The sequence below is a fragment of the Leptodactylus fuscus genome, chromosome 3, assembly GCF_031893055.1.
Source record: "Leptodactylus fuscus isolate aLepFus1 chromosome 3, aLepFus1.hap2, whole genome shotgun sequence".
In the NCBI taxonomy this organism is placed as follows: Eukaryota; Metazoa; Chordata; class Amphibia; order Anura; family Leptodactylidae; genus Leptodactylus; species Leptodactylus fuscus.
Genome location: NC_134267.1, coordinates 167967959 through 167975127, shown reverse-complemented (window position 1 = coordinate 167975127; position 7169 = coordinate 167967959).

Below are 7169 nucleotides of genomic sequence, written 5' to 3'. Positions count from 1 at the left end.
GCTTCATTTTGGAAGAAGTTCCTGTGGACTGATGAAACAAAGATTGAGTTGTTTGGTCATACAAAAAGGCATTATGCATGGCGTCCAAAAAAAACAGCATTACAAGAAAAACACATGCTACCCACTGTAAAATTTGGTGGAGGTTCCATCATGCTTTGGGGCTGTGTGGCCAATGCCGGCACCGGGAATCTTGTTAAAGTTGAGAGTCGCATGGATTCCACTCAGTATCAGCAGATTCTTCAGAATAATGTTCAAGAATCAGTGACGAAGTTGAAGTTACCCCGGGGATGGATATTTCAGCAAGACAATGATCCAAAACACCGCTCCAAATCGACTCAGGAATTCATGCAGAGGAACAATTACAATGTTCTGGAATGGCCATCCCAGTCCCCAGACCTGAATATCATTGAACATCTGTGGGATGATCTGAAGCGGGCTGTCCATGGTCGGCCACCATCAAACTTAACTGAACTTGAATTGTTTTGTAAAGAGGAATGGTCCAAAATACCTTCATCCAGGATCCAGGAACTGATTAAAAGCTACAGGAGGCGACTAGAGGCTGTTATCTTTGCAAAAGGAGGATCTACTAAATATTAATGTCACTTTTCTGTTGAGGTGCCCATACTTTTGCACCAGTCAAATTTTGGTTTAATGCATATTGCACATTTTCTGTTAGTACAATAAACCTCATTTCAATCCTGAAATATTACTGTGTCCATCAGTTATTAGATATATCAAACTGAAATGGCTGTTGCAAACACCAAAATATTTAGAACAAAAAATGATTAAGATTAATAGGGGTGCCCAAACTTTTTCATAGGACTGTATATGCCTTTAGACAGCAGAAGTGTGTGTAAATGGGTTGTAACTAGAGATGAACGAACAGTAAAATGTTTGAGATTCGATATTCGTTTCGAGTAGCCCCTCAATATTCAACTACTCGAATCGAATATCGAACCCTATTATACTCTATGGGGGGGGGAATGCTCGTTTCAGGGGTAGGCAACATTCGATCAAATTATACTTACCAAGTCCATGAGTGAGGGTCGGGCTGGATCCTCCGAGAAGTCTTCTCCGTGCAGCATCCCCGCGGCGTCTTCCGGCTCTGAATTCACTCTGCCAGGCATCAGGCCTGGACAGAGCCGACTGCGCATGTCCGCACTACAAGCGGGCATGCGCAGTCGGCTCTGCCCAGGCCTGATGCCTGGCAGAGTGAATTCAGAGCCGGAAGACGCCACAGGGAAGCTGCACGGAGAAGACTTCTAAAGGTAGGAGAAGAACCCGCGTTGATTGTCCGACTGTATAGCATTCGGCCAATCAATGCTGGTTCTGCATCGAACTTTTCCATTTGAATAGCGAGTGGTTCTCGATCGAGTACGAGTATTTCAAATACTGTAGTATTCGATCGAATACCTACTCGATCGAATACTACTCATTCATCTCTAGTTGTAACCCAATGCAGACTGTGAGTGTTCTCCATTTGTAGTATTCCTTTGAATGCTGCTATGAGTTATTAATGCGTATACACTTTACTGATCTCTAGTTTGACTAAGGATTCCAATATGTCATGAAACCAACTCCATACAATATTATAACATGCCAACAAAAGGCTTTAACCCCTTAATGATCATTGGTTGCATTGGGATGTATGAAAAGAGTTCAGCTCACTAATGGTGGACTCCGGTTGTGCAATGGCATAACTAGGAATGGCGGGGCCCCGTGGCAAACTCTTGACATGCCCCTTCCCCCGAAGACCTCGCCTGACCAGCTCCCCCTCCACATTCTTGCACACAGTGCACACAGTATTATGCCCCTTGATGGGAGGGATCTAAGCCACGATAACAGCTGAGGGCCCCTTGAGGATACTCTGGCTGATTCGAAACGTGTAAACGTTCCGAATCAGCAGCGTTTAAAGCAGGTCCCATTGCTTTCTATGGGAGCTGGCATACGTGCGCTCCCCATAGAAATGAATGGGCTGCTTTTTCCCATTCATTTCTATGGGGAGCGCGCGTATGCCGGCTCCCATAGAAAGCAATGGGACCTGCTTTAAACGCTGCTGATTCGGAACGTTTACACATTCTGAATCAGCCAGAGTATCCTCCGTGTGAAGGGGCCCTAAGTCTACAGATTCCTGAGGTGTAAATGAAGTACTGATTTGGTCAGGGTATAATGCCAGCACTCTGTACTCATTGGAATACTACCTCTCCAAGCAGACACAGCCTGCTTGTTACTTTTGCTGCACACTGTACGTTTCCTACTCCTCCATGTTTCCATGCACATGCAGTTTCTTCCACTGTTGGTGCTTCTGAGTCTGCCCATAGGGTAGGTACTAGCTTTCTTACTGTCTCTTAAAGGGCGAGCATTCACACAAATCCATCCCCAGACAATCTCTTCCAGTGTATATATATATAAAGGTCTGCTTCACTAGCCATGCCTTGTGTGATCAAAGGCTCTAAATTGCTCAAATTCTGCTTTGTAGCATTTCTGCTTCTGATCAATTTACCTGAATATTTGACACTGACTTTTGTACTTGACCTCTTTCTTGTCTAATGAGCTATATACCACTCTGACCCTATTCTGCTCCTAATTTCAGTACCTCTGCTATCTGACTTGACCTTTGGTTTGTCCACTGGCCATATATGTAAGCTACTTGACTCAACCTCAGCCTGCCACTCTCTGCCTGACCCCTGTTGTATTTCCTTACTGTCTTTTGGCCTGTTCTACCAGCTGCTACCAACAATGAGACCACTTTAAGAGGTATTGACATGGTAGACTTCCTGTAGTAAAGTCCACATTCCTGTAGTGGGGTAAATGGGTGAATACCAGGGAGGCTACATAGACAGTGCCCTTACTGTTTTAATAACACAGTGGTCATTACACGGGGTCTTTTCAATACACAGAATATCATGCCATTCCCCATGACTAGCCTAAGCTAGTCTCAAGGTTGTAAAGCCATCACTTATATCCATCAGACTGATAAAAGTTTGGATGTAATTATTTTATGTGATTTCTTAATTTTTTTGTTGATGAAAATTTTCCGAGCCAAATACTATTAAAAATCTGTCTTTTAAATTGGGTCAGAAATACTGCGCATAGTAATTCCAACAGAAACTTTATATTTCAGTAAAATTTCCAATTCTTTCCCCCCAAACATTCATTACTGCGGTGTCTATGGCAAATGGATTTCTTCCACTATAATTAGTAATGTTCCAGATAAAAGTAATGCAAAACTGATTTTATTACATGAACTTAATGGGGCTTGAAGCATACTCGACAGAAATGTCTGAAGATATGCATGGAAATTGGGCTACTGTGTGCAGTTTGCCATGTTTCAATCTATATTTTCATAAAAGTATTTTTAATTTAAATCAGATCAGCATTTACTTAATGAGGAATATGTCCCAAACCTCTTATTTTACAGAAGAACAATGAATCCATCACATGTGTTATTTACCTTAGCTCATTGAGCACTACTTACTGCTTCCTGATTTATATGTCCATTTTACTCATTTCTACAGAAGAGCTTTATTACAAATTGTTCAGAGTTTCTCCACTAGAATAATACTTCATATCACATGAAAGGTGTATCACGCTATAAGCAAACTTCTGTGTTTTACTCTATAGAGGTTAAATGAATCATCACACTTTTCCTATTATTTATGGTTAATAATGTTCAGGCAGAATAAAACTAGGTTTCAATAAAGAAACGTGAAGCTGATTATTAGTAAAGTATAAAGAATGTTTTGTTAAACCTTTGGCCATTATAATGTTTATTGGTATACAGTACTCTTGCTCAGATACCCACGGTAGAGACCCCTGTGCTACTACAGTAGAGCGACCCTTTACCATTTGCCCAGAAATTAATAGAATACTAGTAATTTAAAGTAATATAACCAAGATTTACGGTGCATACATTTAGACATCTAGAAACAACTTTATATGTTTCAAACTATACACTCAGTCACTCAACCAACTTGTTCGAGTGTACTGGTCTAACCAGATCCCATGGAGAGACAAGAGTTAAAAATGGCAAAGTATTAACCAAAGATCAAAGAATCCCTTGAGAACTTAGCTTATACAAGTGGATCACTTACTCTCTATATATTGCAAATGCGATACTCAACAGCCATTATAGAACACAGTAAAATACAATCTGACCCATAGCATGACATAAAGCATCCAGGTTACAATTCATCATTCATGACAGTGAAAGTCTCCTTCTTTACCTTTTCTCTTGTCTCAAGGTATATCGCAGGATAATAGGTGTATAATGATGAAATAAGAGAAAATAAAACCACTTGTTCTACAACAGTCAAGCATTTTTTTTCATAACTGCACTACTTATCTTGTGATTTTAAAATGGGTAAAGAAGGTAAAGAAGGACACATCTTCATAGTATTATATTGTATACATTAAATATAAATACTACTGTATATAAATGAAAAATAATCACATTCACAAAATAGAAAGAAACTCATTAAACGTGATTAATAAATAAATAAATTAAATAAATAAAAAGGAAATAGACGAATAGGCAGACAGATATGGTAGAAATATTTAGACAGAGTAGATAGACATACAGATATGCAAGACAGATGGATATGTTACTGCAGTGTCAGCTAAGTAGGGAAGCTCAGCACCCAAGTAACACAAGTATCCTTTACCCCTATCCAGCTGCAAATGCTGCATAGATGGTACATCTGTCCACCCCTTGTACCAGGGGCATTACTTAAGGGGCTGCAGAGGGTGCAGTCACACCAAGGCTCAGGAGCCTTAGGGGGCCATAAGCACTGGCATCAGTATTGAGATTGCAGCTTCCATCTGGCCCATAAGCCAAGGAGACCCACAGATTACCCTAACCACACTAAGAATGATTAAGCTTCCTAGCACCTGTAACCAAGAATTCGCTGTAGGGATGAGGTAGGGGAACCCTTGACAAAAGATCCACAACAATTTGTTACGATGCTGCCTTGTACATCAGTACTGAAAGGCATGTTCAACTTCACTTTGTAATACAACCATATTTTAAAAAATATACTACATCATATACATTATATATATACATATTAGAGTTAATAGCAGAAATATGACTTCTATATAGGAACACAGTTGCATATGCAAGACAGACTACCTGAACTGAACTTCAGAGAGTACGGTCAATCTCGCCTTATACATAGGAAGAATACAACCTTATCAAGGTATTCAAACTGGCACATTGACTATTGCAATTTTTCCTGCTAATAATATAATACGGAAACTGGATTGTATTTGCATTAGACAAGTTGATCATTCAGTATTTTGGAAGCGATAGGAGATGTGTACAAGAAGTAATGTGTATATAATATGAGTGGTGGGCACATACAATTTTCATTAGGCTTGATACACATTAGCAATTACATGAGCAGAAACAAAAATACTTTAGATAGAACACTTCTAGTATTGCTACTTCTACTTAAATGAACTTCAAAACACACAAAGTCCAATCTACAACTTCAGACAATCACAAACCAAGCGGATAAATGTAAGCCTTAAGACAAAGACAAGTTGAAACACCTCGCAGGGCTATTTATCAAAACCGATCAATGGCAAAGGAACAAAAAAACAAGCTTATTTATAGTGGTGGAAGTACTCAGTGTACACAGTTTTATTTAAGGTTTATATAAAATACTTTGAGTGCCATTTATTTCAGGACATTTAATATAACCGGTGTTCGGTAACTGTAGGAAAGGGGATGGAATCAATAACACTCAATCAGATTCTGCCACTGGAATTGTTTGGAAGGGAACATGTTCAACAGCTTCAATATCCTCTATCGATCACTTCACCTATTTGTAGTTATACATTGTAACTGGTTTATAATTAATGTTCACTTTCTGTGACTTCCCATTGTCACCGAGGAACTTTTATTTATTAATAAGCCACTTACCCACCTCAGCACAGAACCTAGTCCTATACCCAGGCCAGCAGGTATCCACACCAACATCACCAGGAGACTGGAGGAGTACAGTCTGGCAGAGAGGGGCATCGAAGGAACATGGAAGTCTGTTAGACTTATATAATGTGTTAAGAGAAGCCAGTTTTAAAAAGTTTTTTTTTCTCAAAAGAATGTATTAGTAATGCAGAAATAATAGCTAGCGCTTATTAAGTGGTGCTGGAAAGTTTGTGAACCATTCAGAATGATCTATATTTCTGTATAAAATTGACCTCAAACAACATCAGGTTGTAACAAGGCTGAAGAAGACAAAGAGAACCAAATCAAACAAACTAATCAAAAATACTGTGTTTCCCTGAAAATAAGACAGTGTTTTCTATTAAATGTTGGCCCTAAGATGTGCTAGGTGTTATTTTTAGGAGATGTCTTATTTTCCAGGTCTCCCCCCTTAAATATTAGCAATATCTAATTAAGTAAACAAGTTCACCGTGAGATGTGTTTCCAGTGCAAAGAACATATGAAGAAAAGCATTGCAGCCGCTGCTGCCTCCAGGGAACACGGTGCACGGTGTTCTGTGTGTGCACAGGCAAGCCTGATGCTGCTGCCGCTGAGATGAATCCACTGCCCCTGCTGCTGTGGGATGAGCTGCCACATACAATACTTATTGTATGTACAGTGAGGAGTGGTGTGAGGAGGTATGGGTGTTGGGGGTGATGCGGTGCGGTGATGAGATGGCATAAGCAATGACTGCTAAACCGCCGGGTCTTATTTTCAGGGGAGACCTTATGTTTCTTAGCCTATAAGAAATTGCAATAGGTCTTATATTCGGGGGGTTTCTTACTTTTGGGAAAACATGGTAATAGGCTTGAGCATTTCTTAGGAAGAAAATGATCCAGTATCACATATCTGTGTATGGTAAATGTATGTGAACCTTTAGGATAATTTCAAGACGATTTCCAAACAATGGGATCACAATCAAGTGGGAGTAGGCAACCTATTTTACTTAAAAGATAGAGTTCTATCAAAGTCTGATCCTTACATTATGTGTTTTGTATCATGGCATGGACAAAGGGGATCTTAGAAGAATTATTGATGCTTATTGAAGAAGCTACAAAACCACTTTTAAAGAATTTGGACTGCACCAATTCACAGTCACACTATGGATAAACAAGTATAAATAGATTATGTATAAGGAAATACAGGGTTCATTTTTGACATGAATACTAGGGTTCATCTG